The sequence below is a fragment of the Neolamprologus brichardi genome, unplaced genomic scaffold (genome assembly GCF_056152115.1).
Source record: "Neolamprologus brichardi isolate AB-2024 unplaced genomic scaffold, ASM5615211v1 NODE_ptg000033l+_length_6344489_cov_1, whole genome shotgun sequence".
Taxonomy (NCBI): Eukaryota; Metazoa; Chordata; class Actinopteri; order Cichliformes; family Cichlidae; genus Neolamprologus; species Neolamprologus brichardi.
Genome location: NW_028270137.1, coordinates 3,108,553 through 3,117,342, shown reverse-complemented (window position 1 = coordinate 3,117,342; position 8,790 = coordinate 3,108,553). Strand labels below are relative to the sequence as shown.

Below are 8,790 nucleotides of genomic sequence, written 5' to 3'. Positions count from 1 at the left end.
GGTTGCCACATAGGCTAAAAAGTGGGTTTTAAGTGGGATTGTCCGCGGGTTCCATAATGGCCCCATTTTATAAGCCCATCTCGGTGTTATATTGGTAAAATCTGGGAACTAAATGGGCCCCAACTAGGCAAAGTACACAGAAACCCACCCGGGCCCAACCATTCAAGTTGTTTTGTGGGTACTATGTGAGTACCACATAGGCTAAAAAGTGGGTTTTAAGTGGGATTGTCCGCGGGTTCCATAATGGCCCCATTTTATAAGCCCATTTTGGTGTTATATTGGTAAAATCTGGGAACTAAATGGACCCCAACTGGGCAAAGTACACTGAAACCCACCTAGGCCCCATTTTTCAAGTTCTTAGTGGGTACAACATGAGGAAAATATGAGCTAAAAAGTTGGAATGGCATTATCAGTGGGTTCTGTAGTTGCATCTTACTTCTAATTTGAATTGACTAATTTCTGGCACTGAGTGGGCCCCATGTAGTAAAACAGTCACAAAATCAATTTTTCAGACAGCTAATACGGGTTCTGTGACACAAAGACACCAAATATATTAAAGCTGACCGCAAACAAAAACTAGTTTGTAAATAAAACCATTTCAAAAATCACAAAGGTACACAAAACAACATTTTTCACATTTATTTTGTCCAACAACTGTGATTTTACGTAACTGTATTCCAAAGTGCGTAAACTTTTAAAAACTAGAAATATCAAACTACAGCAAAATTCCTTAGATATTTGGAACTGTAGCAACATGGGGAAAAAGTCAGATGGAAAACTCAAAAGCTTATCTTGAATAAGCAGGGTTTCTTTTTTCGTTTTTTTACAGAGCCGTAAGTCTATTTTGTACCCTTGCAGCCCTCGGTCCTCCTCTGTCTTTAGCTCCAGTGAACCACTTGGACAGAGCCTTCTCTGCTTCTTGCAAGTTGACTTTTGATGTTAAATAATTCTTCAGTGCCTCTGCAAATGAAGAAGAAAAATGGGCAAGCCAAAGTAAAGTTAATCTTAGCTTACTTCATTTGGTGATGATTTGCAAAGAACAATGTTTATTTCACTTTATTGCCTCAAAAAATATATACAAATTGCATGATAACCAATCTCAGTTACACTTTCAAACACTTTATTAAAAAAGTTTAGTTTTCTAAAGTTCAAATGTCTCAAGTGAAACTAACTTACCATACACAACATTAAAAAGACGCAAATCTCTGAACTTTTTTTCTCCATGTCGGCCAAGCATGTTGTACTCCACAGCCAGCTCAGGTGATATGAGGAATTTCATCATCCTTCTTGTGGCATCGTCTACACTTGTTTCCCCTGTATCTGCTACCATGGAAACCTGAGGGAAACATACAAAAAGGACAGATTAGATACTGGCATCTGGTTAGGATGCTTCCCTGGTGAGGTGTTTTGGGCACGTCCCACCAGGAAGAGACCCAGAACACCCAGGACATCCTGGAGGGACTATGTTTTTCGGCTGGCCTGGGAATGCCTTGGGATTCCCCGGGAGGAGCTGGGTACCGGATTGGGTCGAGGGGCAGCAGCCTAAGCTTAAGATAATGGACCAGAATGGAGGATACATGGACGCTTTACATAATGCTTAATGTTTACTGTGTGGTATTAAAAAAAATATGGTAGTAAACACAAGCTAAACTAAAAAAATTAATTGCAGTTCCTTAACCCTTTATCCCCAATAATGTTACGCAGGATAACTGGTAGGTCTGGTAGTTTTTTTCCTCTACTGTATACTATATGAATGTAATCAAGGATTAATAACAGAAGAAAAAAAAAGAAATTGAAATTTTGCAATTTTTACTAAAGGCAATCAAAATGTACATGAATAAAATATTTAAATTAGTAAATTCAAATTAATAACTCTAAAACACTGAACAAAATCAAGTATTTGACCCTGTGGTTTATTTTCGGACTTCTCTTTTCTTCTAAAGGTCCAGTAGTGTTGGGCCCCTGGCAGAGCTCAGGTTTGACGAGACAGGTTTGGAAAAACCTGTCGCTGGCGACTTTTTGGGAGCTAAAGGGTTAAAATAAATAGGAATTGGCCAAAATTTGTATAAACTATCATAGCAGAACAAAAGTAAAAAAAAAAAAAAAAAAACTTTATCTGTTATCAGAATCAAATATTTGATTAGAATAAAAAAATGTAACTTTCTGGAAGATTTCTCGTTACATCTGTAACGTAAAGTAACAACATCTCAGAAAAGAAACATGATAGCAACAGAAAAATATGATAGCAGTGTGATGTGATGGTCCCTGGCCAGATTTTTACACATATTATAAACCCTGTGACACAAAAACCACTGAACTCTGACACGCACAGACTGTTTTCCTTCGTGGTAATGAAGAAAAATGCTGGTCTAGTATGTAAAAGGGAATTTATTCTTCCAGGAACTGAAGCTCCGTAATGCAGCCCTCCAACAGCCAAACCTATCTGTTCTCTGATTGTCTTGATGCATGCTCAATCATCCAGGTAAGTGAATCTCCAAAAGTTGATTCTGTTCATCTGGACGTAGCGCTTGCAGCATTTTCTCCCACTGAAAATGCTACGTCCAGATGAACAGAATCAACTTCTGGAGATGTTGTCTGATTGGATTGTTTAATTGGTGATTGACATGAAATTGACCAATCAGCTGAAAGGAAGAAAAATAGGGTCAAAATTTGGATGTGTAAGTATAAATCCACACACAGCCAGGAAAGCCGAGCACAGAGTTGTTTGTAGCACCAATTCAGCCAGAGTGGAGCCAGATGGATTTTCCATCCATCCACACTGTAAAGTCTATAGGCCAGCAAGTGATAAGTTAAAAGTGTTGTTGGTATTTTCTAAAACAGTTGTATGCAATAGGAATTGCTGTTTATAGTCCTCCTGTATATCTGCATGTTGCCTCCCAATTAAAACCTGTGATAATGGAGATTCAAATTCATGTCATATCTATACCAACAGTTATCAAGTATCCGGATCGACCTTTACTGATGTGCTTAAAGGAAAATTGTTATTTCCATGTATTTTCCTGTTCTGCCTTCAATTTTGAGGACTTCCCCCCACATTTCTAGTTGTGACAGTGCACCTACAACAAAAAAAAATCTGCTGTGATTTACATTTGTTGAAAGAGCAATTTTGTAAAATAGTCTATTTTTGTATGCACAGTTTACAAATCTGTCCTGTACAGCATGGACTGATTGCATGCTAAAAAGTTGTTTCTTGAAAATAGATTACACAATACATTTTTAATTAATAACATCAGCAGAAAGCCTTGTTATTAATTAGATGTACAATTTCTATAGAATACGAAACAACTAAGTTCATTTTTGATCATATCAATACCAGCATATTACACAACTAGTGATGGGATTTTCGTCTCTTTTTAGAGAACCGGCTCTTTCGGCTGGGCTCGCTAAAAAGAGCCGGCTCTTTCGGCTCCCAACCGGCTCTTCAGGTTGTTTTGTTGCTTTAATTAATTTATTATTAACAACAATATAAAATTATGCACAAAAGGAATTACTAATGTAAAAAAAGAAAGTGGTTTTATTTATATATGTTTATATATAAATATATATGGTGGCCCCTAGAGACAAAGCACGTACAAACTCCAAAACCCATTTCTAGCGTTAACTGAACTTCCAAAACAGAGCTACCTAGATCACTTAATTTACACAATTGAAATCATATGTGTATTGTTTGTGTATTTATACACAAGCACTCATATATATTCATAAAAAATTCCAAAAACTCTTCATTTACCTGTTACTACCACACACCAAATCCGGTCGTTGGTACTTCCTGGCTTGTGTAGCCCCTAGGTAACAAAAGCTCAACACTGTGCCTAGCATCCTGGAGCACTTCTGTTGTGTTTTGTATGTGCTTCGGGGTTTGTACGTGTTTTGGATTTTGTACGTGCTTTGTCTCTAGCGGGCACCATAAATATACTTTTATTTATTCTCTCCACAAAAATGTAATAAATAAATCATATAATACAAAAAACAACTATTTACATTTCAACTTTTAACTATTTAATATTTCAGCTTTTTCCTTTTAAACTAATTTAAAGTGAAACAACACAAAACACTGCATACCACAACACAATTAAATATAAATTAAAATATGAAAACAAAAAGAAGATGCACATTTTCTGTCATATGGACCTGCATGAATATGCTTTCTGAATCCTTTATCATCCGCAATTGAAAATAGTTGTGGATGATTACTATACCTTTCTAATGTGACGTTGTTTTCCCTGGCTCTCTTTCTCTCTCTCTCCCTCCCGCTCTGTTCCTGTGCTACTGAGTGTGTAACTACCGCCCCTCCCCCCTCTGCCCAGCGCAAAGCACAAGGTTCGCGTGCAGAGTGAGAGAGGGTGAGAGAAGGGAGAAAAAAAAAAAACAAAAAAAAACACACTCGCGTCATTCACTTCAACGAGTCGGCTCTAAGAGCCGTTTTGTTTTGACCAACACATTACCAACAACCATGATGAAAAACGCTCATCTGCTTCCATCACCATCAGCTGATTAACATTGAGCTGCTGCAGTCAACACCATCAAAGTAATTTAGTGTTTAATGTTATGTTATTTAATGCTTTTATTTTTAAATCTTTACCAGCGCTTAAAGACTGTAGATGTTCACACCTGGTGTTAGAAAACCGAGCTCACAGCAGTATTTTTTTTATAACAGGAAATTTAAATTTTTATTGGTTACCGTGTTTATTACCACTTTTATCAGTAATGTACTTCCTATAAAATATAGATTTGATAAGTTACCGGTTTATTGAAATCAGCTAGTGAACACATCGATCACTTTATTGAACTACACGCCTTACACTCTTGTGAGCTCTGGTTACTAACAGCAGGTGTGAATGTCCAAAACGCAGATAAAGATTAGAATAACAAGGCAATGTAAAATCGGTTTAATGCAGTTGATAGTAGCAGCTCAGATGGAAATCAGCCAATTGTGAGGAGAGCAGAGGACCAAAACTGTCAGAGTTGTGGGACAAGTGAAGAGAACACTGTTGGCATTATTGTTAGCATAAAAGATGGAAATTTAAATAAATGTTAAATTTTAAAATCGATCATTGCCTTCTGTGCATATATACATATATATATATATACATATATATATATATATATATATATATATATATATATATATATATATATATATATATATATATATATTGAATACCAGTAAAAAAAAAAAAAAAAAAAAAAAAAAGGATGCCCCAAAGACCATCACTTTTCAAAAATAATAATAATAAGTAATACAAATAATATGGAAGTTACTTACATGTCAAAGATGGTGCTTGTGATCTTGAAGAATCTAAACGTGATAAGGAAATGAAAGAAAGTTAATGATAAAATACAAACATTTTTGTTTTTTCCCAGGATAATTCCATATAAAAGATTCTCTTACTAATGCCCAAAATGAACAGTGTAATTAAAAGTTTGAAAGGCACTGCATGTGTTTATATGATAAACTGACTAATTCAAGCAGCAAACACTAGCAGTGCAAAAATGAATCTAACTAGCTGACAGACTTTACAGTCACAGGAAGATATATCAAAATGGTGACTTAAGCCAGAACAAATGACTTGACAGACATAAATCTTAAATTCCTTTAAGTAAAAAATTGGTGACATATTAATAAGTGGTCCCTAGTGGTTTTCAAATTATTACATGGCTTGTTAATTTTTTATTAAATTATTAAGAAGCCAGATGACTTCAAAACATTTACAAATTACTATAAAGCACTATCCAAACTTCAAATCAAGTGGCAAAATCTCCACATTAAAAGTACTCACAAACTATAAAAATTTGATTATATTTAAAAATATGCAAAAACGAATTTAGTGGAATTTTTACCTGCTCAAGAATACATTAAACATGCACTATTTAATTGAAAAGGACAAAATTTGTGTACTTTTAGAAAGGATTATTAAATATTTGGGGATACTAGCCATAAAGAGGGTCTCGTACATTTATGGGCATCTAATTTCCTGGATTTAATGGTTTAAAAGTTTAATAGGTCTTTGAACTTGATAATAAAATTGAGTCCATTATTAGCAAAAATAATTTTTAAAAAAGAGCAAAAATGCTTAATATATAATAATCGTTTTAAACTTAAGCTTTGTAATTGTAGCAGATTTCATTATGCCTGTAATTTTTTATTTAGCCCCACATTAGTAAAAGCCATAAATGGGAGTTAGATTTATTACTAGTATTTTACACAGCATTCAGCTATAGTAACATGTTCTGCATTTTCCTACTTCACCATCTGATCTGAACAGCTGCACTCTCTTAATTAATTAATAACCTAACATTTCTCAGTAACCAATAACTAGATGGGACAGCGCAGTATCTAAGAGAGTGATCAGACAGTTTTTGAGCTAAAGAAGCTGTGTGTTTCTTTTGGGGGCTTTTTGCACACTGATCCACCACCGTTTTCCTATAGTACAATGCATATCTGGTAACATTACCGTAAACGTGACCAGTAGGTTCACGTTCAGATCAGAAAACTGTTCCAGCTGCAGGCATCTACTCCTGTAATTTAAACAATCACCTCATACGCCTCATGTTTTACACCCCTATAAGGTGAGCTTGCTACACTGCACATGAATATTAGGTAACATGGTATGACTAGCTCATGTTCTGACATTTAAGATACTGTTCAGCCATTTTGTTTACTGGGTAGGGCATAATGGCCGAGTTAGCTGAGCGGGAATCCACTAAAGCCAAAAAAATAATATAATTTTTTTTAATTAATTACAAAAACCTTAAAGGAAAACCTAAGAAACAGTTGCAGAAGCACAGAAAAAAAACTGCCGTGTTGTTATAGTGTGTAAATTCAAAATCTGTATAGAGAGAATGGTGCAATGAAAACAGAATAAGATAAGATGAACTTTATTGAGTAGAATATAGGCAGTAAGAGTTTTGTAATTAACTTTAAATTATGTTTGCCAAAGACAATGCAGTAAATTAACCCAGTTCTACCTGCTAGCTAAAGATGTTATGCTTCTCCCCCTTATACCATTTAGGACGACTATAGAAAGTTACTAAAATAACCATTGATGAAAACTTAGAAAACTTTAAGTATTTACCTTTGTCATAGTTTTCGATTCTTTGGTATCCTTTTGTCCTCCATGTTCTCAAACACCAGGGAGAAAAAAGGCCGCAACTGACGGAAGACCGCGAAGACTAGACGCTAGGCGGTGCAATAGGCTCCTCCCTCTTTTTAAACGAGGCAATAGGAGCTGCTCACATTAAAAACAACTTTATTTAAAAAGTCGTTTTACACCTGATACAAACATTTTAAAAGTCAAACAATGCACAAGTTTAAAAGAACAATTTTATTTTTAAAAGTTTTTTAAGCATAGGGATGGTTAATATGTTTAAAAAAATTATATATAATATTTATCAAATAATTGTCACCCAAATCAACATCATAATAAAAGTATAATTAATAAGATATATAATAATGATAAGAAGAAGAATAACAGTTTACCTAAAAGCTCTTCTAACATTAGACTGCTTTTGAAAAGTTTCAACAGTGTCAAACAAGGGAGTTTCACAGTTGAAGTGTGACTGCTTGAAAGACCCCATTCCCTCTCCTTTCCACTAGTTCAAAGAAAATATAAATTATTTCTGGTTATATAATTTGAGGGCACAAGTTTGAAGAGTAACATTTTAACAGATCGGTAATATACTTCAGGAGCTTTACTGGATCTGATTAACCAAAACTTCCATCTTCCATGTAGCTAACTGTCTTTTCTCTAATACAGTAGAGTGTGTCTGATCTACTAAAAATCCTCAACTGCATGTTTGCTCAATTAAATAGTCTTAATTGTTTGAACAACTAGTAATCCTTATAGTAATCCATATAGGTTTTTTATTTGTATTTTTTGCTTTTCTTTTTTTCTACTCTTGTGTCCGTTTTAATCACTTATTATTGCTGCTGTGACAAGTGAATTTACCTAAGAAGAATCATGAAGTCATTATTTTATCTTATCTGAGCTTCACCATGCAGCCTACCATGCAGAGCGCTGAAAGTTCAAATTAAGTACTTAAAATGAAATCTAAAATTTAAAAGTAACCAGTTTCAAACCAGTTATTTGGAATAGTGTGCAGAGTGTTTTGAGTAACATTGAATGTTCAAAAACATCAAAGTTCCTATAGTCTCACTTGACAGCTGGGTTGTAGTGTCTGATAACACATAACATCTTGAGGTCTCAACGTGGACTTTGAGTACATTTGCTAGCCAAGGCTAAATACTGAGAGGGTCAAAAATGAAGGGTAAAGAACATCTGACTGTACGTAAGGATAGCAAAAGTGATAGACTGAGGTTGTGCCAAATATGTTAAAGTTAGGGTGATTTGTTAGAGAATGGTACCCCATGGCTGCCGTCTGCAGGTTACAAAAGAGAGTTATGTTCATACTTTCATTTTTTTACAATTTGACTTTCAGAACTCCCTGGGTTGTGTGCAATCTGTGATGGGCTTGTTTGGAATAAATCCTCCTTTATTCAAATAACACTTTCTCAGGCTCTTCACAGAAGAAGAATCCTCACATAAGCATGTGCTACCATTTTGAACCAATGTACACATTTACCATCACTGACCCAACTAGGGTCTACATTGGATGCCCACCCATATGGCTTTCATGTGAGAAACCCAAGTGGGTCCCATATATACTAAACAATCTTGAGCCCATGTAAAATATATGCCCATATTAATTTAACATAACCCATTTGGGGCCCACATAGACATGTTTTCAGGGTCTGACTTGCATTTGCCC

General features: G+C 35.0%; 1 long non-coding RNA gene across 1 annotated transcript; it reads right to left on the bottom strand.

Annotated features, from left to right (window-relative positions):
• Nucleotides 1-624: 624 nt before the first annotated feature.
• On the bottom strand, nt 625-7,180 carry LOC148094622 (uncharacterized). Its single transcript, XR_015718462.1, has 4 exons — nt 7,098-7,180; nt 5,288-5,320; nt 1,177-1,336; nt 625-960 (listed from the first exon to the last, which is right to left on the bottom strand). It is a non-coding gene; the product is annotated as an uncharacterized LOC148094622 (long non-coding RNA).
• Nucleotides 7,181-8,790: the final 1,610 nt, after the last annotated feature.